Genomic DNA, 27814 nt, shown 5'->3' with positions numbered 1-27814 from the left:
AGTCAGAATTATAAGATGCCGTTTGTATTTCCTACCAGGTAATTTAATTTCAGACTATTTTTCGAAGTTAGCTGGACTGAGATTAATCTCTTCTTTTCCAGTATCCTCTGCTACAATATTAATTTTAACAGTTATAATACAGTCTGACATACAGGTGTATTTCTTTTTTTCTTTCCAGCAGGACCCACTTTTGTTAATTTTTTTAACACAAGTGACTTTACAAATATGTTTTCAACACAAGCACCTGTACAAATCCATTCGCTATACAAATGACAATTAATTCTTTACAAACCTTCATCTAGCTATGCTGGTTTATGTTAGACATCCACTACCCTACTTTTCCTGGCATAGCTGGCAATATCTCACATCATCACAGTATTGTCTACTCAAACTCTGAGAAAATAGCTAACAGTGTTGTAAATTAATTCAGCTTTAATTTCTCCTCTCTATTGCCTCTAAAATTCTCATTTATTTCATCTTCGCTGCAATGTCTGTCACTTCTTCTATGTTCACCTCCATGTTTCACAGCTGTGTCTGGATTTTCTTCTTATGTTCATCTTCATCTTTGACTGAAACATCTCTCTGTCTCTTTTTATGTTCACCCTTGCTTTTTTGCATCGGATTCCATTCTTTCATCTTCTCTTCTTTTTTGATTACTGGCTTCCCCTTCAATTTTCTTTAGAAATATTATTCCTAACACACGCATTCTGGGTTTGACTTCCAGGAAATATCTAAGATTCAAATTTGCTTTGAGAATGTTAAGAGATAATCTTCTTTTTTGACAGACAAAATAGCAGGATGGTTGATAACAGATGGGAACACATAGACCTGATTTTTTTAAAATTCTTAGTCTTTTCTTAGTCACTATAAAGTGACTGAGTAATTTTTAATGAATGCAATTGTTTTGTTTCCCCATGGAACACCTTTGTGTTTTGCTGCTTGTTCTTTATAATCCTTTATTTAGCCTTGAAAGAGGGGGGCCATTAAAACATAAATAGGATGCGCAGGATCAGGCTAGTGGGTCCCCCTCTGTATATAGTCTTTCTAATTTTGAGGAAAATTGTGGAGATAAAGACATCTCTCTCAAACTATAAGTGCAAGAATGGACAACATTTAAATATTGCTCTTATAAACTTAGAAAGTGGATAGAATGACAGGTTTTGCATTAGTGCGCATTTTTTTGAAGGATATGAAGTCAGAAACTCAAATGTATGTCATTATGCACTGACTTCAGTCCTCAATGATTTGCCAGAAAAACACACTTTTTATGAGAAACAGGCCAAAATATGAGGCAAAAATCTGGATATTGAGAGGTATTGATAAAAGTGATCCTTTGTACATTAGCGTCTGAGTAAAGTTCATTAACTAAGTTTGGGAAGTATTTGCTGGGACACTGAAGATTCCTACAATTTTCCTCTGTGGCATGTTCTGTAAGTCTTCTATTTCATGTTGCAGTTTAGAAATTATGTGCATAAATTCAGCTTTTTTTTTTTAATCTTGAAGTTGCTGTTCAAGTTATGTAAGTCTATCCCAATGAATTTTAGCTGGTGTCTGGCAAATTTTCGCATCTTGTTTTAGAATGGAGACAATCTCAGACATGATGAACATTTTATCTTCAGTAGAGTTGGGTATAATGTGTGGAGTGCTACTTTGTCAAACTCTTCTGTTGTCTTGTAAATGTTTTACTTACAGAATTTCCTTTTATCGTACAGAAAGAACTTTTATTCAACTTAGTGAGTTCTGCAATAAATTTATGCTGCCACTTAGAGTTTGGCTAGAGACCCTCCCTAAGCAGTAAATATTTTAGCTGTAACAGCTGACATATGGAGATAGCTCTCATTATTTGCACCCATCTCTTCTGTCTTTCATTTATTTTTCTTTTGATGCAGCAATTCTCAACATGAGTTTTGCATTCCATAAAATGTTTTATAGTTGCAAACCTCCATTATTCCATTCTTTCCTAGCTACAAATATTACTTTCTTTAATGATGGAATTCCCCTACAATAATGTATTTCCAGTACAGGCAGTTACTGGCATCCTGGTGGTATCCAGATGACACACTGACATGTGCTTCCTTCTCTGGAGTAGATCATAGTAATATTGCCTTCTGTTAGGATACTCTAGCAGCTTTCTGAGTGAAATCACATTTAGGAATACTCCACAGAACCATTTTTTACTTCCTTAGCAAAGCATACCATGGTTACTTGTGCCACTGTGCTGTAGTCTGCAAGACAATGGCAGCAGATTGGACGTAAAGTGGTTCCTGTTAAGAAGAGGATGTGCTCTGAATCCTAGACAGCCCAGAATTACTCAAGAAACCTCCATTTTTAGCCTAGAGCTGAGTGAACAAATAAAACAATACAACACTCTGCAGAGTTTCTATGACTCATTGATCAGTTAATGAAAGTCAGAAGGCAAAGGCCACTAACTGTCCACGCTATCTGCCACTACCCTTCATGAATGTGTGATAACCATATTATGAATGCTATATAACACAGGAGTTTTCCAAGTGTTACTTGAAGATGGCCAAATTATTCTTGCAATAATGGATTTTGAGACTGTATTTTATGAGTTTGCCACTGTTAACTTTACAAAGTCTTCTTTCATCTGAACTTATAGTGTGATTCTTTCAACACATTATAACCATCTTATAAGATTCTGAGTGCAAAGCACCCTCTATCTGACACATTCAAATAAGTGGATACAACTGAATGCCCAGTGAACACATATCTTATTGACCCTACTTTTAGTTAAACAAATTTGGTATGCTCCCAAGGCCATCATTTGCTCCATGTATGATTAATTCTGCAGCTCTTTGTACTTTTTTTGTAATCATGTTCTATTATCTAGAAAGTTTTGTTTGTGTTGACCATATCAGTCCAACCTGGTCTTAACAGAGCATTATACAATGCCAGTAGCTCAGCTGAAATACATTACTTCAGTACTGTCTTCATGAATTTGGCTTCTTTACCTCTGCTGGTCTTGTACATGTGCTTTATGTTTTTGCTTTATTTTACATGAAAAGAGTCTTTGGGCCAGTTCACTTACACACAGCTGATAATTCATTACTTAAATAACATAAATAAATAAATAAATAAATAAATATAAAGTTATTCCAGTGGAAGCTGTTTGACTGTACCTGGTATTACAGCAGAACAGTACGTGCTTGCTTTCAAGAAAGAAAAACAAATATTTCTAAATTCCCAGTCAGAAATTTAGCTCAGTTCATTCTATACCCTCGTTAGGTGTTGCACCTCTCACACTATTGTTCCCAACCTAATACTGTCTCCATAATTGATATGCTGAATAGACAAATAGTTCTTGTCATCCTGCTGACTGTACTTCTCTGGGTATGGCCATTTCCCACTTTGTTAACATTTTTGACTACTCAAAACTGTGTATTACATCAGATATTCTGCAGTATGGCTTCATAAATAGCATTCAGGGTTTTAGTACCTCTCTCTTAGGTAGGTCACAAGGTCATCATCCATATCACTTTCTAAACTACTTGCTTAGTTAGGGTCACAATGGCACCAAATTGAGTAAGGTACTTCCTTCTTAATATAGGTGTTTTATTATTTTTATCTGCAGTATGTGTAGGGACTTGTCCTACTTTTGTGTAGTTTTGCAAACATACTTTGAGTAAAACTCATGTTCCCTCAACTTATCATATGCCACATTGATTCTATTACTTTTTCTTTGTGTAGCATCTTGATAAGAAATGTTATATTACCTCTGATGTGTGTCTATACATACATGTATGTACAGAAGTTTATGTTTCTTCTTTTTTCCCCTCATTTCATTAAATTCTCTGCTTAAGCATTTTTCTTTAATATTTTCCAGTATAATTACTCAGATGCATTGTTTCATCTGAAAATAGTTTTATTGCATCATGTCTCTGATGCAGACTAATATAATTTGTTTATTATTTTTTCCCTTGTGAGTCATATTATGATGAAGTTCACATGAAATTCTCTAGGCTGCTCCTGAATCTTGGGCAAAGTTCCTGATTTATTTCCTGCTAACCCCACTAGATCACTAACGTATGTCATAAAATACATTTTATTTATTTATTCATTTAGCATTTGCTTACTGGGAAAGTCCGACTGGAATGACTAATGTATCTCTTTTTAGTGGAGGCCTTGGAAAAAACTCCACAGTTTATTTTAGATTCACTTAAGTTCTACAAGTTAAGACAAATACTTAAAATTATATACAATTTAATAGGGCTAATAATAGAAAAACTCTAATATAATTACATAAAGCAGTATTCATTCAGATAGGTGATAGTAGTAGCAGAATTAATATAGGGAAAAAGAGAAAGACAGTATATTAAGGAGCAGCAGATGAGGAGAAAGAGGAACGAGTTTACATGTGAGGGAAGTGGGCCAGAAACAAAAGTAAGGAGAAGGGTGTTATGAAAGGAGAAGCGTGATTTAAGAAGTATTTGACAGTTAGAATGTGTATTTTATCAGCTGAGTATATTGGGAGTAAAGGATAGTCAAAATAATAGGGGGTAAAGAACAACTTATTTTTTTTTACTCAACAAATTTTTATTTTGTTTTTTGAGAAGAAATAAAAAACCAGTAAAATTAGATTACAATTCAATAATAGTAAAAGGGACAAAAACATTATTTACAATATTTACAAGTGACCCAAAGGAGAAACAGTACAATAATAATTAATAAAAAATCCAGAGAAGAAGAAGAGAAAAAAAAAAAAAGTCCACAAAAGTCTATATCTCTTTGAACTCATATGATGGAGATTGTGTCTAGTTGCATTACTTCTATGAGTGTAAGTATTTTATTCCAGGGTTGTCTGACCATTTTCTGGGGAACATTCTTTCTTCCTTGACTTTTATCTCCTTTTGTGCAGTCTCCTTAAGTAGAAATATAAAGTCTTCAAAACACGGAGGAGTTGCAGATTTCCATTTCCTTGTGATACATTTTCTGGCAACCGCCAGAATAGTACATAAAAGATATTGATCTCTTTTATTCATAACTACTAATTCATCTATATTCAAAAAAATTAAAGACTTTGTTAAAACAAATGTATCATTAAAAATAGCTTGAAGAAAATTGCCAATTTTCTCCCAAAACGTTTTAACACAATCATAAAATATATGAAACCAGTCCGCTTCACAGCTTAAAGAGCATCTCCAGCAAATAACATTTTGATTTGAGTTGAATTTAGCTATTTTATTTGGAGTATAAAAGGCTCTATGCAAAAATTTCCAGGTGAAGATTCGCCATGTTTGTGTATTAGAAGTTAGTTTAATGGAGTATAGAAGATTATTTTTACAATCGTTTGACAGATTTGTTGATAAACCTCTAGATATAAAATTCCAAGTGCTTTGATCTATTTTAGCCTTGTAGACTATTAAAATCTTGTATAGTTTAGATGTTGAATTTGGCCAGTTATGGTTATCATAAATCAGTTCTTGAATATAGTTTATAAGTTTTGGCTTAGACTTGAAGGACTTTTCATTAATAATTTTGCATAAATTTTAGAGTAGAGTAAAATTTTCTGGAGACTTACTCTGTCTACATTTATTATATTAAATTAATTTGTAACTTGTTGACTAGTTAATGTTTTAAGATTATTTATGCATTGGACCCAACATATGAGATTATTAGATTCCCAATTAATGAGGGTGTTATCATGAATTTTCTTTTTAAATTTCTTTGATGTATTAAATGGTAATAACAGTTCAAACCATACTTTTATGTCAGGATTTGAGTTTATAAAGGATCTGAATAAATTATAAATATTATTTAAATATGATAGATTAGTAGGTTTTGTTATGTTATTTTGAAGATTAATGCATAATATATGCCAAAATCTATTTTTGTGAATATAGTGTGATGTATTATTTATTATTTTGTTTTCATTTAAAAAATAATCAAATGCAGAGATTTCCAAGCAGAAGAGAAATTTGGATTTACCCAGTTTAAAACTAGTTTAAAATGGAGGCTTTGATATACGTCTCTATATCTGGAAAATTAATTCCCTAATTCCCATGGTCTAATGTGATGAGAAAAGCAATTCTATTCCTTTTGGATACCAAAGAAAACATAATAGGCTTTTGCTAATTTCTTTCAGAATTTTTTATTTGGAATTATAGGTATTGCTAGTGCTATATAATTTATTTGTGGTAGAAGAATCATTTTTATTAGCTGCAATCTGTCCTCAAATTTTAGAATCAATTTATTCCAATTTTCCGTACGTGTTCTTATTGAGTTTAAAATTTTATTATAGTTTAGTGTCAGAGTAGTATCTATTTTATCAGATATAATAATTCCTAGATATTCTAAAGTAGAGACTTTTTCTCCAAGTATATGATATCTACTCAAGTGAAAGTCCCCCTTTCTGTTAAATAAAATATGTTTTGATTTAGATTTATTAAAACAAAGGCCAGAATTTAGAAAAAAATTTTCCACTTGCATTTCTAGTTCATGAAGAGATTTATTATTTGGTGATAAAGTTAGTAGTATATCATCGGCAAACAACATAACCTTGGAGTTAAATTTATTATGAATACTTAAGCCTTCAATTTTTGAGTCACTGCGTATTGTATTTGCAAATAGCTCTATTGATAAGGCAAAAAGAATGGGAGACATAGGACAACCTTGTTTAGTGCCTTTAGTTATTTTGAAAGCTTCTGATGTAAATGGACCTAATTTTACATAGGCCAAATTATCTTTATATATATTCTTTATCATATTAATAAAATTTAGAGGAAACTCAAAAGTTCTAGAATTCTAAATAAGTAGTCCCAATTCACTGAATCAAATGCTTTTTCTATATCTAGCGTGATTATGAGAGCCTCTATATTATCTCTATTTAATATTTCAATAATGGTTAGGATTCTTTGTATATTGTCATAAGCATGTCTGCCATAGATGAAGCCTGTTTGGTCCTCATTTATGATTTGAGTCAAGGATTTTTAATTCTATTGACTAATATAGACATAAACAATTTGTAATCGTTATTAAGTAGAGAAATCGGTCTATAAGAGCTACAATGGGAAGGGTCCTTGTTCTCTTTTTATTGGAGTAATTAATGAATATCGCCAGGAAGGTGGAATTATGTTTTGAGCTTGAATTTCATTTAGAGACTTATGAAGTAAAGAAATTGCAGAATTTGGGAATATCTTGTATAATTCCATTATTATTCCATCTATTCCTGGGGCTTTATTATTTTACTCTCCTTAATTTTGTCATTTATTTCCTTGAGGGAAATGCGTTTTCAATATCAATATTTAATTTTTCAGGTAATCTATTTATTATAGGATTGCTAATTTTTGACTCTATTAAAATAGTATTGTCTTTATTGTTTCCAAAATGATTAGTATAATGAAATTTAAAAGCTTCTAGGATATCATTTATGTCTGATACTTTTTTATTACCTTTTCCTTCGTGTACAATATTTGTAATATTGTTTTCTATATTTTGCTTCTTTATTCTCATTGCTAAGTTATGTAAGTGTTTTGGAGATGTTGAGAGTGAACTAAATTTTAGTTTTTCCAAAGCCAAATTTGTCTTATGAGTTAAAATTTCATTATATTTTTTATTTAAATCTTCAATTTCTTTTTTTATCACCTGGGAATTCTTTACGTCAGAAGTATTTGTATTAATTTCTGTTATTTGTTTTTGGATACTGTGCAATTCTGATTCCCATTCTTTTGTTTTGTTTTTAAACCAAGATATGATCCTACCATATAAGAAGGCCTTTAGAGTGTCCCATATTATTATATTCTTTAGATCATCAATAGAATCTATTTCTAAAAAATATTGAATTTCTGAGTCTAGCCATGGTTTAAATTGTTTTAATTTAGTAATGTAAGTTGGTATTCTTGAGGCAAAATTAAGTCTTTTAAAATCTATTTGTAATTTAAGGATTAGGGCATTATGATCAGAGAGTGGGCATGGGATGATAGAAAATTTTATTATCTTCCTATTTAAGTCTGGGGATATAAAAATTTTATCTATTCTTGTTTTAGTATTAAAACGATAATCCCTATGTGAGTATAATAATGAGTTAGATTCTTTGAAACTAAATGTATCAATTAATTTTAAGTTTTCTGTCCATTTCTTAAGGTATTTACCTGTGGAAGAGAGACGTAGGTTCCTCTTGTTGGTTGTCTCAGAACTATCTAGAATACAGTTAAAGTCTCCTCCTACTATTAGAATACCTTTATTTACCCTATTAATTAGCTCTATCTGCTTTTTAACTGTAGATAGTCCTATTCCAGGAATCCAATACACATTTACCAGTGTCCAAATTCTATTCTGAAATTTTATTATTACAATTGAAAGTAACCCTTCTTTATCCTCATAGTTGTAAATAATTTGTGGGTTAGTTACACTTTTCTTCCATAAAATTAAAGCTCCCGTAGTTTTTTTTATATGAGGAGTGAGAGAGAATTAAGTAGTTATTAGGTATCCAGGTGAAGTTGTCATCAGTTTTAAAGTGGGATTCCTGTAGAAATATAACTTGCTCTTTGTAATTTTAGATATCGTAGTAAATTTGATCTTTTATAGTATTATTTAAGCCATTGACATTTAAAGACAACAATGTTATGTCTGTCATTTCTATAGGATATTATATTATAATTTTAAAAGAATACATTAGTAAAGAACTAATATTTATGAGGACCTGTGAAAACATATATGTTAATTTTCCCCTTTTCTCTAAGAAGAACACTGAAATGAACAAAACTGTTTCTTTGATAGTTTAACAAATGTTTCAGTTTGGGCCACTGAAAAAATAAAAAGTGAAAAATATTGTAACAACATACTTTAATTGACTGAAAAATAACTTTACTACATAGTTCCACAAACATGAAGTGCACAGCACTTCTAATCTGATTGATCTGATAAGATCAAACAGATTTTCCCTCAACGTCGACAATCGCATGGAAAAGGATATTCAAAATTGAGCTCCATTAATTGGATCCTGAAGATATCTTAAAATATTAATATTTGATGAAAGAGTGTATCATGCATTAGTACTATGTTCCTTGAGAAATCGACTCAAAGTAATTAATCTTTTACTAGAAGTTTGTACTTATACTAGAGTTAATGTTACTTTTTTAATGAATGTTCTAAGTAGATGTCTATTACAGCTGGAGTAAATATTTCAGCTTATCTGCCCTCCTTAAATGTGGTTATGATACATGAAGTATGTCAGTTGATCTTCTCTTAACAGAGATAAAATGTATAATAATATATACATTTAGATTATATTTGCATTTATTTTGTGGACCTTCACATTTAAAACAGGTTATTAGTGTGACAGATAGTATTACTATCTTATAAGGACTAGTCCTCTTTTTTAATTCTTCCTTAATTACTATTCTAAGTAAATTCTATATAGCCTCTCTGTGTACATATGTATAAATATACTCCTATATCTACACCAAAACATTTTCACATATAAACACACATAAATATTAAATAATCTTAATGGGTTACCTAAAAATGTGTGCAATATAATTGAGAATTTGTGTGAGCACTCTTGAAAGGGTTGATACCTTGTTACTGCTGGGAGATGCCTATTTACTGACCTTATTAACCTTATTAGTAGATTAAGTGGCCCATCAAAAGATGCGTGAATATTGTGAATGAATATTCTTAATTCTTATCACTAAATCTTACAGCAATTAGTGAAGAGTACCTATATCTTTTAACTATATTATTTATGAAGTTTCTTGGGAGTGTGATGGGAGTACACAATATTTCAGACTTGGGGTTGTTGAATATTCAGTAACAGGACTCAAGATTGTTCAATACTTGTTGTAACACATCTTAATACAGTTAATGGTTTGAAATATCATGCGCATGACACAAAGAATCCATGAATACATAAATACATGAATACATGGGTCTCACCTCATTCATCAAACCCATGTCCAATCCAATGTCAAAACAGTCAAGAACACTACGCTGAGGGTAAAAGCACCTCAACCCCTAAACCCGTTAGATAACTAAACACTAATAAACCTATTATTTTAAAGCTACTAATATTCTCTAGTAATTTGTATAAAACTAAAGTAATTATATATAGCAACTCCAATATTGCCTTGCAGTGAGACAAGCATAGATTTACTGATCATTACTGAAGAGCTGTTAAATCTAAAATGCTGTGTAGTGGTTGACTATATCCTGCTTATTACTATACCTAGTATAAGTTCTGCTAACACTTCGATCAGGTATGGTGTGAGGAGGTATGTTATTACTATAGACTTGCACATTACCATCCCACACTATACATAACACTGTTACCGTTTCCAATAAATGAAAGCCAGATCTCATACTTTCAAGAAGTCAATCTCAACCCACTAACACCCAACAAAACACAAGCTCAACAAATGAAGAGAGACCCAAATACATAAATAGTGTACTGTTTATGTAAACATTTCTCTAAAGCTTTATAAGAGCAGCTCCTGAATGTGTCATAGTGTCTCCCATACAATGTATAGTGTGCACATACATTACATTTCTCTAAAACTTTATAAGAGCAGCTCATGAATGTGTCATAGTGTCTCCCATACAATGTATAGTGTGCACATACATTACATTTCTCTAAAGCTTTATAAGAGCAGCTCATGAATGTGTCATAGTGTCTCCCATACAATGCATAGTGTGCAAATACATTACATTTCTCTAAAGCTTTATAAGAGCAGCTCATGAATGTGTCATAGTGTCTCCCATACAATGTATAGTGTGCACATACATTACATTTCTCTAAAGCTTTATAAGAGCAGCTCATGAATGTGTCATAGTGTCTCCCATACAATGTATAGTGTGCACATACATTACATTTCTCTAAAACTTTATAAGAGCAGCTCATGAATGTGTCATAGTGTCTCCCATACAATGTATAGTGTGCACATACATTACATTTCTCTAAAGCTTTATAAGAGCAGCTCATGAATGTGTCATAGTGTCTCCCATACAATGCATAGTGTGCACATACATTACATTTCTCTAAAGCTTTATAAGAGCAGCTCATGAATGTGTCATAGTGTCTCCCATACAATGTATAGTGTGCACATACATTACATTTCTCTAAAGCTTTATAAGAGCAGCTCATGAATGTGTCATAGTGTCTCCCATACAATGCATAGTGTGCACATACATTACATTTCTCTAAAGCTTTATAAGAGCAGCTCATGAACGTGTCATAGTGTCTCCCATACAATGTATAGTGTGCACATACATTACATTTCTCTAAAGCTTTATAAGAGCAGCTCCTGAATGTGTCATAGTGTCTCCCATAAAATGTATAGTGTGCACATACATTACATTTCTCTAAAGCTTTATAAGAGCAGCTCATGGATGTGTCATAGTGTCTCCCATACAATGTATAGTGTGCACATACATTACATTTCTCTAAAGCTTTATAAGAGCAGCTCATGGATGTGTCATAGTGTCTCCCATACAATGTATAGTGTGCACATACATTACATTTCTCTAAAGCTTTATAAGAGTAGCTCATGAATGTGTCATAGTGTCTCCCATACAATGCATAGTGTGCACATACATTACATTTCTCTAAAGCTTTATAAGAGCAGCTCATGGATGTGTCATAGTGTCTCCCATACAATGTATAGTGTGCACATACATTACATTTCTCTAAAGCTTTATAAGAGCAGCTCATGGATGTGTCATAGTGTCTCCCATACAATGTATAGTGTGCACATACATTACATTTCTCTAAAGCTTTATAAGAGCAGCTCCTGAATGTGTCATAGTGTCTCCCATACAATGTATAGTGTGCACATACATTACATTTCTCTAAAGGTTTATAAGAGCAGCTCATGGATGTGTCATAGTGTCTCCCATACAATGTATAGTGTGCACATACATTACATTTCTCTAAAGCTTTATAAGAGCAGCTCATGGATGTGTCATAGTGTCTCCCATACAATGTATAGTGTGCACATACATTACATTTCTCTAAAACTTTATAAGAGCAGCTCATGAATGTGTCATAGTGTCTCCCATACAATGTATAGTGTGCACATACATTACATTTCTCTAAAGCTTTATAAGAGCAGCTCATGAACGTGTCATAGTGTCTCCCATACAATGTATAGTGTGCACATACATTACATTTCTCTAAAGCTTTATAAGAGCAGCTCATGAACGTGTCATAGTGTCTCCCATACAATGTATAGTGTGCACATACATTACATTTCTCTAAAGCTTTATAAGAGCTGCTCATGGATGTGTCATAGTGTCTCCCATACAATGTATAGTGTGCACATACATTACATTTCTCTAAAGCTTTATAAGAGCAGCTCATGAATGTGTCATAGTGTCTCCCATACAATGTATAGTGTGCACATACATTACATTTCTCTAAAGCTTTATAAGAGCAGCTCCTGAATGTGTCATAGTGTCTCCCATAAAATGTATAGTGTGCACATACATTACATTTCTCTAAAGCTTTATAAGAGCAGCTCATGAATGTGTCATAGTGTCTCCCATACAATGTATAGTGTGCACATACATTACATTTCTCTAAAGCTTTATAAGAGCAGCTCATGAATGTGTCATAGTGTCTCCCATACAATGCATAGTGTGCACATACATTACATTTCTCTAAAGCTTTATAACAGCAGCTCATGGATGTGTCATAGTGTCTCCCATACAATGTATAGTGTGCACATACATTACATTTCTCTAAAGCTTTATAAGAGCAGCTCATGAATGTGTCATAGTGTCTCCCATACAATGTATAGTGTGCACATACATTACATTTCTCTAAAGCTTTATAAGAGCAGCTCATGAATGTGTCATAGTGTCTCCCATACAATGTACAGTGTGCACATACATTACATTTCTCTAAAGCTTTATAAGAGCAGCTCATGAATGTGTCATAGTGTCTCCCATACAATGCATAGTGTGCACATACATTACATTTCTAAAGCTTTATAAGCGCAGCTCATGAATGTGTCATAGTGTCTCCCATACAATGTATAGTGTGCACATACATTACATTTCTCTAAAGCTTTATAAGAGCAGCTCATGAACGTGTCATAGTGCCTCCCATACAATGTATAGTGTGCACATACATTACATTTCTCTAAAGCTTTATAAGAGCAGCTCATGAATGTGTCATAGTGTCTCCCATACAATGTATAGTGTGCACATACATTACATTTCTCTAAAGCTTTATAAGAGCAGCTCATGAATGTGTCATAGTGTCTCCCATACAATGTATAGTGTGCACATACATTACATTTCTCTAAAGCTTTATAAGAGCAGCTCATGAACGTGTCATAGTGCCTCCCATACAATGTATAGTGTGCACATACATTACATTTCTCTAAAGCTTTATAAGAGCAGCTCATGGATGTGTCATAGTGTCTCCCATACAATGTACAGTGTGCTGCACATACATTACATTTCTCTAAAGCTTTATAAGAGCAGCTCATGAATGTGTCATAGTGTCTCCCATACAATGTATAGTGTGCACATACATTACATTTCTCTAAAGCTTTATAAGAGCAGCTCATGAATGTGTCATAGTGTCTCCCATACAATGTATAGTGTGCACATACATTACATTTCTCTAAAGCTTTATAAGAGCAGCTCCTGAATGTGTCATAGTGTCTCCCATAAAATGTATAGTGTGCACATACATTACATTTCTCTAAAGCTTTATAAGAGCAGCTCATGAATGTGTCATAGTGTCTCCCATACAATGTATAGTGTGCTGCACATACATTACATTTGACCACATTTCCTTTCCTGCTCTTTCCCCATCTGTGACATAAAAGGGAAAAAAAAAAAAAAACTGTTGATATTACTGTATCATTAGGAATCACCTTGAGCATTTATGGCATAGTGGTGTACCCATTAACTGTTAAGGTGAAGGGTAAATACAGCAGATTGTGCTTATCTTCAAAAATAATACAATTTATACATAGAAGTTAGCACTGCACTTATAACTGCAGAGAAAGCACATAGCAAATATTGTTACGTAAATAGACATGTTTCCCAATTGCAGGATGTTTTGATTATAGCTTTATTTTATATTATTGGTGTTTTACTAATTCAATTTTAAGGTCAGTGTAAGTGAAATTTCGCCAAAATACCAAAATAACAAAGTCAGTTCCACATTGCTGCAGGTTAATGCTAGTCCATTATGCAGCTCACGATACTAATACTATTTACTAAATACTTGCAGTATAGGTTACAAACAAAGCAAATTCAGTCATTGCTAAAATTAGCACTAACTGCCAAAACTGATAAAACTCTCATCAATTAGCTTGCTCTAGGTTATTAAGCTGTAAAGGAAATTAAATTGCCCATATGAGAGACAAAAAAAACAGGTAAAGAGGTGATATACTACCAACTGTTCATTACTGCATTCGGATGCTTGTAGGCATCTAAAAGCGGAATATGCAGAAGTATGCATGTATCATTCCTGTCAGGTACTGCATTTATAGGCATTTTTTAATTGATAAGTGGGTAAGCTTACCTGACCTAAAATGCCCTTTTACATGGATGACCCAAACGCAGTCTAAATAAGAAGTTCAGAGTCACACAGTAAGAAAATGGGAGCTATCAAAATCAAACCCTGAGCTACAGTCAGTAACTAATCATAGATACAATCTGGCAGCTCCACTGCAATGATTAGTTAGGATTTTATCTCACTTTTAACAGGCATAGCGCGGTTGAAAACTGAATTTATGTATTTGCTTGCATTAGTTAACTACACTACCACACTTTTGGTATTTCCCAACAAGAAGAAAGTAACTAAATGGGCTTTTTTATTTATTTATTTATTTATATATATATATATATATATATATATATATATATATATATATATATATATTTTTTTTTTTTTTTTTTTCCCTTTATTTTAAACATGTGTAGCATACTTTTTCTTTATATGTTATACATTTATCTGTTCGTACTTTTGCTAAAATCTACTCAATTCTTGAACTACTCAGCTTCTGGAGAACAGATTAAAACATAAAGGGGTTAAGAAGTCAGGTCACAGTTAGCATTTTCATTGAATGTTCTAACTGACAAAAAAGACTCTGCAAAAGTGCGCGAAGCGCACCACTCGCAAAACTAATGCAGTGTTCTACAAGCCTCAGCTTATAGACATGTTTCTTAACTTATAATGGAATGTTGGGCTATGTTAGTGAAGATATGAGGAAAAAAAAACTGACTAGAAAGCTCGAGGGTATACTTTGAAGCAATAATAGTCTCCAACTGACAATTAGAATGTTAAAACGCTAGAAGGCGATTTTCTGCCTTTTTTTTTCTTACCATTCACTTCCTTCTTACTCTATACAACGCTCTCACATATTCCTGAAGAAATATTCAAGGAATGCCCTTTTTTTTAGACAGACTATAAAGAATTGGATTTAATTTAATAACATTTTGCATAGTAACTCTTAATCAATATGTTAATAACTTTATAATAATAGTGGCCTTTCATTTAAATGCTAATACTCTTGTGAGAGTTTAACTAAAGAAAGCTGGAACAGAAAAAAAACACACAACTCTAGCATCTGAAGATTCTATCAAACCACTACCATATTAATATGTTAACATACAGATTATGATACTTCCTAAATAAAGAGAAAACTAATTATGTGACTGAAGTGTAATGGAATTAAGGCTATGTATAAGAATCATACCTTAGTTAATGCTTTGAGAGAAATTGATTCATCAATGTTCTTAACATCAGTTTTTTGTTTTTTTTTCCTCACATCAGTCCAAGTGTTTTTTCCCGAGGTTCTCTTTAAGGAGGTTGAATTTGACCAGTCCATTTCATCTGGTAGTAGGATTATATTGTTGTTTTTAATGAAGGAAGTGGCTTCTTCAATGGTGTTGAATGATCTCATGTCATTACTATGCTGAATTCTAATTTTGGCAGGATACGCAAGCTGTGTCTTTATTTTATTTTGTTTTAAGAATTTCACTAAGGGCCATGTTTTCTTTCTTAGTTCCAAGAGTCTTGGTGAATAGTCATTATCAAATCTTATTTGGGATAGCTTGTAAATGACTGGGTTTTTCTCCATGCAGTTCTCAATATCAGTTCTTTGTCCATAAATGACAGAAATTTAACCACTATAGATCTTGGAAAAGATTTAGTTGAGGCAGAAAGTGATTTTCCGATGGCTCTGTGTGCTCTTTCGATTCCATAAGACAAGCCTTCTTTCAGCCCTAAGATTTCAGGTAGCCATGAATTCAAGAATGAAATGATGTCTTCCCCCTCGGTCTTCTCCGGGACTCCAAAAATTCTTATGTTTGTTCTTCTTTCCCTATTCTCCATATCATCTATTTTATTTATTAGCCAAGTATTCTGTTGTAATAGATATTCACTATGAAGCTCTTCTTCTTTTAGCCTTCCATCAATATCATTTAGAGATGACTCAATGCCAGTTATTTTTAATTGGTGCTGCTGCAGAATTTCCTTAAAGACTTCAGTTTGTTTTTGGCAACTATCTTTAAGGTTTTCTAGGTTTTCAGTAAACCTGTCCATCTTCAGAGATAAGTCTTGAAGAGTAGTTGATATCAGTTGGATTTCTTTCTTCAGAGAAGAGTCTGAGTGAGAATTCTTAGAGTTACTCATTACTAGACAGCTTAGTTAGTCTTCAGGTTTTTTTGACAGGAAAATTTCGGAATTTCTTCTCCAAAGTTGGTAATTCTATTGTTAATAGTTTCACATATACGATTTATCAAAAATTACTTAGTAATAATAAGATTTTCCTGTTATTTCTAGTATAAATATAAGGAGCTCAAAAACTTCCTCCTATCAGTTAGGCATTAGGCTCCGCCCCCCAAAGAACAACTTATTGATAGACTGACCAAGCTGGGCATCAACCATTATATCACTAGGTGGGTTGTAAACTGGCTCACAGATAGAACCTATGGTGTGAAAATTGCAGACTCCAAGTCAGATTGTTGACCAGTCATGAGTGGAGTCCCACAGGGATCGGTCCTGGGACCTCTCTTGTTTGGCATCTACTTCTCAGAAGTCCAGGCCAACACGGAAGGACTCTGGCTGACCAAGTTCGCAGATGACTGCAAGCTGGGAGCCATTATTAACTCCACAAGTGATGCAGAAATCTTACAGAAAGGCCTCACCGAGACCACTGACTGGTGTCTAAAACATGGCCTTAAGCTTAATGCCAAAAAAATGCGTCATCATTCCCTTTGGGAAAACCTCAGTCCCTACAAATTACCACATCGATGGGAGCCCACTGAATGCTGAAAGTGTTATAAGAGATCTGGGAACACAGATTGACAGCAACCTGTCCTTTGACCACCACATTGCCACGGTGGTCAGGAAGTCCTTCTATGTGTCACATCTCATTACCAAGGGTTTTGCATCTAGGAAGAGAGAGGTCATCATCTCACTCTACTCCTTCCTCATTAGACCAATCATTGAGTATAACTCCCTATTTGGCATGTACCTCATTAGACACCTGCAACAGCTGGAAAGGCCACAAAAGTACCTCACAAAGAGGATCATGGGCCTTGGACAGACAAAAAACTCCAGCTATTCTCTGTCTCATATTGTCTATTAAGAGGCAATCTCTGCTTGACTTACAAAGTCATGTCTGACCCAGCTCTTTTAGAAATGATACATCTAAAGAAATCCCAATCCCACCACACTATGCACTCCAGAGACCTCAAACTCATTACCACAATCAACAGAACATGCTGGAGGGACAGGTTTATTATCCAGAGACTGCCTATGCTATGGAATAGACTCCCCATACATGTGAATCAGAGCACCTCAATGGCCCTCTTCAAGAGAAATCTTGACGAGTGGATGGGAAATAGAAAATTCACCCTGGGGATCACTCCAGTGGCTCTACTTGATAGAGGCTCTGGGAACTAATGTCGGGTGGCAAGATGCCAGGGCATTTCTACAGGCTAGGCTTGTAAAGGCTCCAGGGCCATTAGCCTAGTACACATATATGAACCTATGAACTTTAGGAAGTGGAGGTAATGGGATGTTTGAGATTAGTCTGGGATATGACAGGGACATATCCATGACTTAGAGAGGTGTTCTTTGACATCTCTCGACATACCTAGAATTTTTAGAGAGGATTTTAATGATGCTTCACAACGCACCATGGACAGGTTTTTGGTTCATCAAGAAAGGTCGGGTACTTCACTTTCTAGTTGTACGAATGTACATAGCAATGGACCTAATGATGCTTCTAATTTTTCTGCTTTTATGGACAAAAGGGAACAGGAATGCAGGACCAGGTGAGATAACCCATTTTCCTCAGTGGGTGAATGTCCACATTCCTTGCCGTTGAATGAGTATTGTGCACTTTTAGACAAACTTGAACTCTTATTGCATAAAAAGACTGCCACCTATTTTAATATTCTAGGTTTGCAATGTTATTTTGATCTGGGTATCTCTCAGAGGAGATTGAGAGCTTTTAAGTCCCCCTCTGATCCTTTTAATATGTCAGATGGGACTGAAAAAATTTTTTTTCTAAAAGGTGGCTAGCGGCTGCTGATCGCTGCTCTATGGAGTGGATATCAATTTTGTTAGAACGGGATCAGCTAAAACAATCAAAAATTAAGGCAGAAATTAAGTGCACATATCAAACCCTCTCTAAACTTATCAATACTGGTAATTTAGATACACATATTTCCAGTATGAATGATAAACTTAAAGAACATGAAAATGAGATGATCGAACATAAAACTACTAAACTGAAAAAAAAATTTGAAGGATTATGAAGGTGGAAGGCATTTTTGTGGCACAAAAAAGAACGTAATTTTTCTAAAGGAGGTCGAACCACCTTAAATAAATCTTCCAATTCATCCAGAATTGTGTCATTTGTGTCTGACGTATCTACAACTTCACTTGGCGTGGGAAGTAATAGAGATCAGTATCCTGCCTTGCCTGCTGCTCAGGATCCCGCTAGGTTAAATAGAGAGTTTCCAATAGAAGGCAGGAATGTGGAACAATCCAGGAATGATAGGAAACAAAGTCGTTTTCAACCCAATCCAGCTCCACACAGGGACAATATGAGGCAATAAAAGAAGTCCAAGTGGTATTGATATATTTTCTTCGGACTCTATTGTGATAAATATTTCAGACTACACCCTTACTGAAAGTCAAAGTAAAGTACTTAATTATGGACTTAAATTTATTCCAACTGTGTTACCTCATTTACATGAACTGAAGTGTGATGTATTCAGGTTTTGCCATAAAATACATTTGGCATATTATTTTGAACACGACAATAGTAATAATGTTATATCAAATGTTGATGTAGATAATAGTTCAGATGATATCTTTTTTTTGTGCAACTCGGATGGTTACAATGATATAGGGAATGACAATGATTTTAATGCTTATAGTTTGTTTAACACAGATAACATTAAATACAAGAGTGAGTTTGTTCCCTCTTACAGGCATGATGGTATAAAAAAAATTTACTCAAATGTTGAATTATGCTGTTGAATGTGAATTTTATCGATTCATGAAGGATAAAATAATTTTGTTTATAATTTGACTTTACAAAAATGGCATGAGTTACAAGTGTTATCTAAAAATAAGAATATAGTTATTAAACCCTCTGACAAGGGGGGTAAAATTGTTATTATGTATGTCAAACAATATTATGCAAGGTGTACGAATCATTTAAATGATAATGAGGTGTATAACATCAGTAATTTGAGGGAATATAAGCAAGCAATGAATAGTTTTGAAATGCTGATACAAAAGGGGTATCGCTTGAGGTATTTTACTAAAGGGGATTTAGAAAAAAGTTTAATTGTGATTATAGTGAATTGGCAATATTTTACTGCCATCCTAAAATGCACAAAGACATAAATACCTCCTGGTAGGCCAATAGTATCAGCTGATAAATATTTTTTGTCCAACATTGTTTTTTTGCTGCATGAGGTATTCTTACCATATGTTGTGAAATTTCCCTCATACATTACAGATAGTATGGATTTTTTAGGTAAATTATCAGATATTGTATGGTCTGAAGACATGTATTTTATATACAACAACAGATGTATGTAGTTTATATACTAATATTAAACAGAATAGTTCGATATTTTATTGGTGACAACCCTAAGGGTAGTTATATAATAGAACTGTTGGCTTTTTGTTTAGAAAATAATTATTTTACATTTAATAATATAATTTTTCATCAATGCCAGGGTACAGACATGGGGGCATCATTTGCCCCCATGTATGCTAACCTTGTTATGGATTTGTATGACTTGGAACATTTGTATCATGGAGAATTTTTTGTAAATATGTAATACGTTATTATAGGTTTATTGATGACCTAATTTTTATTTGTAAAGGAGGTCTTACAGAAGTTAATTTATTTGTAAAATGGTTTCATCAAAACAGGTTTGTTTTTTGTTTTAATGGTTTGCAATTTGTAGGGCTGTCACTTTTTTTAGAAATTACACTCACCATTAGTAATAATAGATTGATCACATCAGTTCATAATAAATTTGAGGATGGGGGTAGGTATTTGTTTGGCAGTAGTTGCCATCCGCCCCATATTATCTCCTCACTTCTTTATGGTGTATGTCTTAGAATTAGAAGATTATGTAATAACAAATTTGATTTTAATAAGGAAATTTATAGATTATATCACATGGTTACTTTGAGGGGGTATAACAGTGAAATTGTATGTACTGCCATTAATAAAGTTATTGAAGGATGTGATAAGATTTTCAATAACCATGGTGAACATTTTACTGACTTTGAGATATCAGACATATATAGATATAAGACAGGTACCAAGAGAAAAATGTATTTTGTCTATACTTATGGTATATTTAGTTCAATATTTGTTGATGTGGTAAAATATTATTGGCAATATCTGTTTAAATATGATTTAGGTAAAATTCTGTGTCCATTTAAAGTATTTAAAAGAGGCAGAAATCTTAGGGATATTTTAATGCATATTAATTTTATTTTCCCAGTTGTTAATTCTATTTCTGAAATTAATATACCTTTGGGCACTTATTCTTGTGGCCATTGTAATGTTTGTACACATATAGTTAGAACATTTGATGTTATTAATGGACATGCATTTTTTCCATCTGAAATATTTAACTGCGAAACAGAAGGTGTTGTTTATGCCTTGCAATGCTCCTGTGGTCTTACATATATTGGAGAAACTAAAAGGAAATTGGCTGCAGGAGCATATTCGAAATATTAAAAACAAGAAAGTGGAGAGTCCAGTGGTTAAACATTTTTTAGATTGTCATAATTCTAATACTGAAGGCTTAAAGGCTAGCATTTTAGAAAGGTTACCTGTGGGGTTTTATTGAGAGGGATATAAAAGGAAGCTAATGTATAAGGAAAGTCTGTTTATTTTAAAGTTCAATACTATGTCTCCTATGGGACTGAATCTGGAATGTAATTGGAAGCTGCTGATTTAGGTTAATTACTTTTAATTGAATTATTGATGTATGGTTCTGTATTTAAGAAGGTGTGTTGTTAGATGTTTTTATGTACTCCTTGAAGGGTTTTGCCGAGGCCCTGGAGGTGTAATAACTGCTTTTGTCAATTTTTGGTCCTGGTTGTTGTATTTTTGCATCTCTGCATTCCATTGAATGTGGCTATTCTTTGATAGTATGTTTGAAATTATGAAGTTTGGGTATAAGCCTAAGGTTGAGTGGGATGGAATTCCAGATTTTTGCAACATACATGCCATAGAGTGAGGCACATGCAGCATTTGTACATCTAATGATTTTGAGAACAGACTGATTACCAGATCTTAAAGATCATGTGGGCGGGCAGTGGTGGAGAGTAGACTGAAGGTCAGAACAGTTGTCAGGTTGATAGAGAAGTGTATGGGCAGTGACGAGCTGTAAGTAGATAAGCTGGGGTTAGAAGTTCTAACCATTTCATTTCTTTTAAGGCTGTACAGTGGTGGGCGTATCAGGGAAGATTTGTGGCTAATTTTGCCATCTTATTGTAGCATATGCTTAATTTAGCTTTTAAGTTAACGTTTGTATTAATAAATATGAGGGATGCATAACGAAGTGATTAAAGAAGATAAGAAGATGCTATGTTTTTCCTAGTATTGTTATTAAGGTTACCTAGTTTTTGAGTAGGTCTCAGTCTTTTCGTATTTACTATAAAGTGGCCAAGTAATGTTGAACAAATGCAATTGTTCTGTTTCCCGAAGAACACTACTGTGCTTGTTCTTCATAATCGTTTCTTTAGTCCTGAAAGGGGGAGGAGGCATTAACACATATCTAGGATGCTCATAATCAGGGCTTCTGGGTCACTTGTTATATATAGTCTGTATGTATAGGTTCTCCTTGATAATGACACATAACAGTTTAGCTTGGGATATGAGTTCTAGAGGCTATTATAATTTGATGTAATGGTGAAGAATTGCTTTCACTACATATTACTTTTAGTGGTGAAATTTATAACCTTAGCGTTGCTGGGGTTAAGAAGGAATTGGGAGATGTATAGCTACAATTCAATGGAAGAGAAAGTCCTGTATGATCTTTTGCAGTAAGAAGATGGTGGAAGTTGAGATGACAGTCAAGTCATCCACATGGTGAACGACAGAAGCTTTTTTGGAGGCAGTGTGATATGAGTTTGAATGTATGTTGAGTATTTGTCCAAGGATGGTGCCCTATGGTACATCTATAGAGACAGGGAGACATGACGAATACGTTTTCTGCCATTTGACTGCCTGAAGTGTATCAGACAGGTAGTTTTGGAACCATGACAGAGCGGACTGACAGGGATTTAGGGAGGCAAGTTCTTCTAGGAGTTTTTGATGTGGCATACTGTTGAATGCTTTTTATAAGTCTAGAAAACCAGAGGAGACATGGTGACCTTTGTTCCTTTTGGTGTTTATCTTGTTTGTAAAGCTAAGAAGTGCAGTTATGGTACTGTGCTTGGGTCTAAAACCATGCTGGGTGTTTGTGATGAGATTAATAGTTAGTTTATGAGTTGTGCATGAAGGCATTTCCTTAGAATCTAAGCAAGTGGAGAACACATAGCTATGTGTAGATAATTAGTAAATCCTGTGGATGAGCTGTCTTTGTGTAGGGGAATTATATATGATGTTTTCCAAAGAACAGGGAATTGACTTTCAGTTATGGAGAGGTTAATAAGTAAAGCTATGATAATGAAGCTGCGGTGGTGGTGCTGCGGTAGCATTGTCGCCTCACAGTAAGACGTTGTCCTGTTCGATTCTCAACTAAAGCGTCTTCTGTGTGGAGGCATGCGTGAATGGGCGTACCTTTGTTGAAGGTTATGCGTCAGGCCTGGCAAGTCAGTACGTAAACATCTACTGCCAATCATTAGCGGACCGGAGTTCCACTGTGGCGACCCCTAACAGGGAAAAGCTGAAAGATACAACAACGCAGAGTATGATAATGAATCAGCTGCATTTGTGAGATATTTCTGCAGGACTGTTCTCTGCAGCTAAGTTAGTGTATTTAAGCTTCACGAGGTGTTTTTGTAGTGGCAATTGGAATGGGTTGGAAGAAAAAAGCAAGGGTTTATGGTTATCAAGACTTCTCGGGAGAGAGATATGACTGGGGTTGTTTATAAGTAGATTCATTACAGATTGGATAAAGTGTGAGTTAAATTAGTTAGCTATGGAGTCTGTGCTATTGTTAGCATTAGGTATTGGAGTGGTAGTTTGACCTGATTTAAGAAGGTTGTGAATACACTTCAAAAAGAGGGTTTTTTATGTTTTTGCTGTAGGTTGAAATAGTAGGATTCCTTGTCAGTTTTTATTTTGGCCTTAGTAAAAGTTCTCTATTTTGTCTGCATAAGTTCCATGACTTGTCTCCTTGTAGCATGAGTTTTTTTTGCTTCCTTTTGTAGCCATGGAGAATAGTTAGATTTCATTATTTTACTTCTAACGAAGGCTTGCTGATTTAGTATATTTGGAAAGGTTGAGTTGAGTAAATTAACTGCATCATTAAGCAGAAGAGCCCTTATGGAGTGCAGTTAAATGTTTTAGTGTTTCACTGAATATATCTTTGCAGAAAGACATTAGGTTGTGTACTATATTGTAGGTAGCTATTCTGTTAATCCTGTTGTAATGTCTAAGGATACAAGTGCGCTTGTGGTTACTTAGGGTATCAGGAAGGCTACCAGAGGTATTGAGGTCATAGTGCTTGTTAGAATCCTATTTACACCAGCACAGAAGTTAGTACAATATGCTAAAAATGTTTTAGCAGAGAAATCCCCTTGGTAAGAAAACTGCACTCAGCATTTAATATTATATTTTTCTCATTCAGATTTATTCAACCAATTATATAACTGAGATTTTTTTTTGTACTGACAATGTGGTGCATGCACAAGCTGGCACTGATTTACCAAGGAGTAAGGAATAAGGTTTAGAAGTGACTTTCTCAAAATAGAGACATCAGTCCAGTGGAAACTGTACTGTGCTGCTTAGACATATTGACTGAAAGGTAAATATTCTGTGCTCAGCTTTGTCCATAGTTGTTATCAGGATCAAAAGAATATGAATGCTAACTTCTATTAGCTTCATAGCTTTATTCTTGCCATTAATTTTGAATGTGATTTTGTCGGCAATAAAACAAATTGGTGGGGAGATACAACCCCATTTTATAAAAGGATAAAGCGCTGATTATGACCCTGCCAACCTGTGTGCCTTTAATGGGATGAGCACTGAAGCAGCAAAGTATGAGAAGATGGGAGTTAGAAGCCAACACCAGCTTACCTATCCTAGTGGGAGGGAGTTTGGCTTACTTTACCTATAACACCTGCAGGTGGGTAAAGCATTTGTAACAATGAGCATTGTATGCTCACACTGCACAGGGGTGCAATGCTTAGCCAGGAAGTTGGCCTGTGTGGTAGCATGCATGTGTTGCGAAGCTCACAACCTACTGATAGGGTGATACGATGTCTTCATGACTGGTACACTTGCCCACTCCCTAACACCCCACTATCTCTTCTGAGGAGATGGACTGAATAGGCTTTTGGGCCCATCAATGAAAAAACAAACCATAGGGCTCTTGCCCCTACTGGAGATCAAATGGTTCTGGCTCACACCCCATAGGAGGAATGAATGAGCTGGCCATGTGGACAAGGGGGAGAATGATTGCATCAAATGAAAAACAACAAAGGCTGCACAGTTTAGTACAGATAAAGGAAGATGAATCATTTTTCTTTGTTAAATCCCCTGCCTGGATACTTTCTCTGAGCAGAACTTTAAATGCAAACTGCATATATATTTTGAACATTTGTGCATCAAAATGCTGCTCATTACAACATTTATCCATCTTATCTGAGGAATATTGTTTGGTGCTACATAGTATTACAGGCAGGTTACTCTCCCTTCTCATGAATGCATTAATTCAGGTATTTGTTATTTTTTTATTGCTCTTTTAAGGATCAATGGAGAAATTCAGACAGCAGAGAGGGATTGTGCAGGAACCAACCTATCAAACTTTTAAGATGTATGTGGATATCTGCAGTGAGCGCAATAGAGTTATGTTTGTCTTTACAAATGCCTTATTAGCTAGTAAAATGAAGAAAGCTTCAACAACCTATAAAGAAACAAGAAATGCAAGTGGATATGCCTCCTAGATCAGATTAAGAAATATAAACGTCTGGGAACATTTCTGCTGTCTCTATATGCAAAATTGGTACCTGTTATTACTGTCTGATACTGCTTTGTCAACATACAATGTGCATGGAGTTGGGGGAGCTCAGCTATCCTGTATCTAAAACTGACTTACAGATGTGCTCATAAATCCCTCTGGATAGTTTGTGGTCTCACAACAGCTTTCTTCCCTGAAATCTACAGAGATGACAATACAAAGATAAAAATAAAACAAGATTCCCCTAAAATGTATACACATTCCTTCATTTCAGAAGGGGCACTATGCTTTAAAAGTTGTGTACATCAGCCTAGACCCATCCTCTTACCTCTAAATTAAAGGAACTGCTGTTGTTGTGAGACAGAGCTAGACTGACAGCATACAGATCACACTTGTTTTGTACCTCTCATATCTATTAGCTGGGCACAAGCTGAACACTATGCTAGCCTTGCTAGGGAGCTGCTTTTATGGAAGATTGAGGATCACTGAAAAATTCATATACACCATACTTTACTGTTGCAGACCAGAATTTATAAAAACAGATGTTAGATCTTATACAATTCAGTGTGTAATCTCTCTTGTGAAACAATTCTAAGCTTGCATATCACATATTTAGGATTTATAAAAAGTCATGCTCAGTACTGCAACTCACACTGTTCAGATAGGCAATAATGCAGCTTAGTGTCATGCATTCTCTGCATGGCACTAGATCTCATTAAAATATAATTTACATGTTTCAGAATCACCCATCTTAGTCTTAACAACTGCTGGTGGGTTATATAACAACTTGCACAAACCACGTCTCAGATGTGTGTGTGTGTTTCTGTCTATGTGTCTGTGTGAGCATGTGCTTGTATGTTTATGGGTGTTTGTGTGTGTTTGTGTGTATGTTTGTGTGTGTGTGTGTGTGTGTGTGTGTGTGTGTGTGTGTGTGTGTGTGTGTGTGTGTGTGTGCTATAAGAAATTCAGTTTAGAAATGTATTGCAGGGAAGCAAAATAACAGTAGTCTTAATTAAAACAGGTGGAAGTCAAGCTTTTTCAAGGTCACTCCTTTGGGACCCATTAAAAAAGGAAATAAAATATTTTATAGCAAGAAGCAAAAGTAAAATGTTTGTTCCTTTTTTCTTAGCTTGATGGGCTAACACACAGTTGGGCAATACAGTTACTACTCACTCACAGTTCTCTTGCCGGGTCTAATTAGTAGCAGTCCATTCTATTTTTGCAAACAGTATGAACATGCAACAATTTGCAATAGCAAAACAGCTGTCACCCTGTCTTTGGAACAGGAAAAGAATCACAAGAAGCAGCTATACACAGAAATGACTACAAGTAATTGTTTTTGTAGGGGACAGCGTCCTTGTGTCCACCACATGGGGAACTGCATCCTCTGCACCACCTGCTACTTATATAGGCAAACTGCCATTGCACAAACACTAAAAATTCAGTCACAGTTGGGAGTATGTGATGCCACCTTGGCCCTCTGTGGTCTTCAGTTTGGGCAAACAATTAAAATAACACTAATCAGTGAATGGAAATTGTGGTCACCAGCTGTGTTTAGCTGGGAATTCTGGAAAAGAAAATAATAAATTATCAATACAGGTGCCACGTTTTCAATTATAGTTTTATAATAACCACTTTTATCAGTAATTACATTTTTAATATTAGAATATGTTGACCAACTTAAATGGTCCTACATTACATACTGCAACGTGTTTAAAAATATGTAGCCACTATAATAAAACAATATAAAAGGATTTATAACCATATGGCTAATGCTAGAAGTAGAACATTATAACTCTCATTTGGGACTTGAATAGAACCTGCCACTAGATAAGACATACATTCTTACTAAATGTGTCTTAGTTGGATTTTAAGTACTGTAGCAAATTTTAAATTATTATTGGATTAGAGAATTATTTAATATCACTGTTTTTTGGTAAAGAGAACTATGTCCATCCCATACATTTAACTTTAAACACTCGGGGTTAATACATACTCATGCCAAACAACAAGTATTTAGAGGGTATTTACTGATTAAAATAATATATTCCATAAGTGATAGCAAATATTGGAGTTATTATAAGAATAAGCACTTTATAATGAGATGTTTTACTTTTATTGCTGAGTTATTTATATATTTAAATTGATGGTATACCTGTAAAAACTGGAAATTAGTTGTTAAGGGTTTTCTTAAATTCAAATGTGTTTT

This window comes from Protopterus annectens, chromosome 1.part1 (assembly GCF_019279795.1).
Source record: "Protopterus annectens isolate FY-2018-M chromosome 1.part1, PAN1.0, whole genome shotgun sequence".
Lineage (NCBI taxonomy): Eukaryota > Metazoa > Chordata > Ceratodontiformes > Protopteridae > Protopterus > Protopterus annectens.
The sequence above is the reverse complement of the archived record's forward strand: the minus strand, read 5'-3'. Positions refer to the sequence as shown.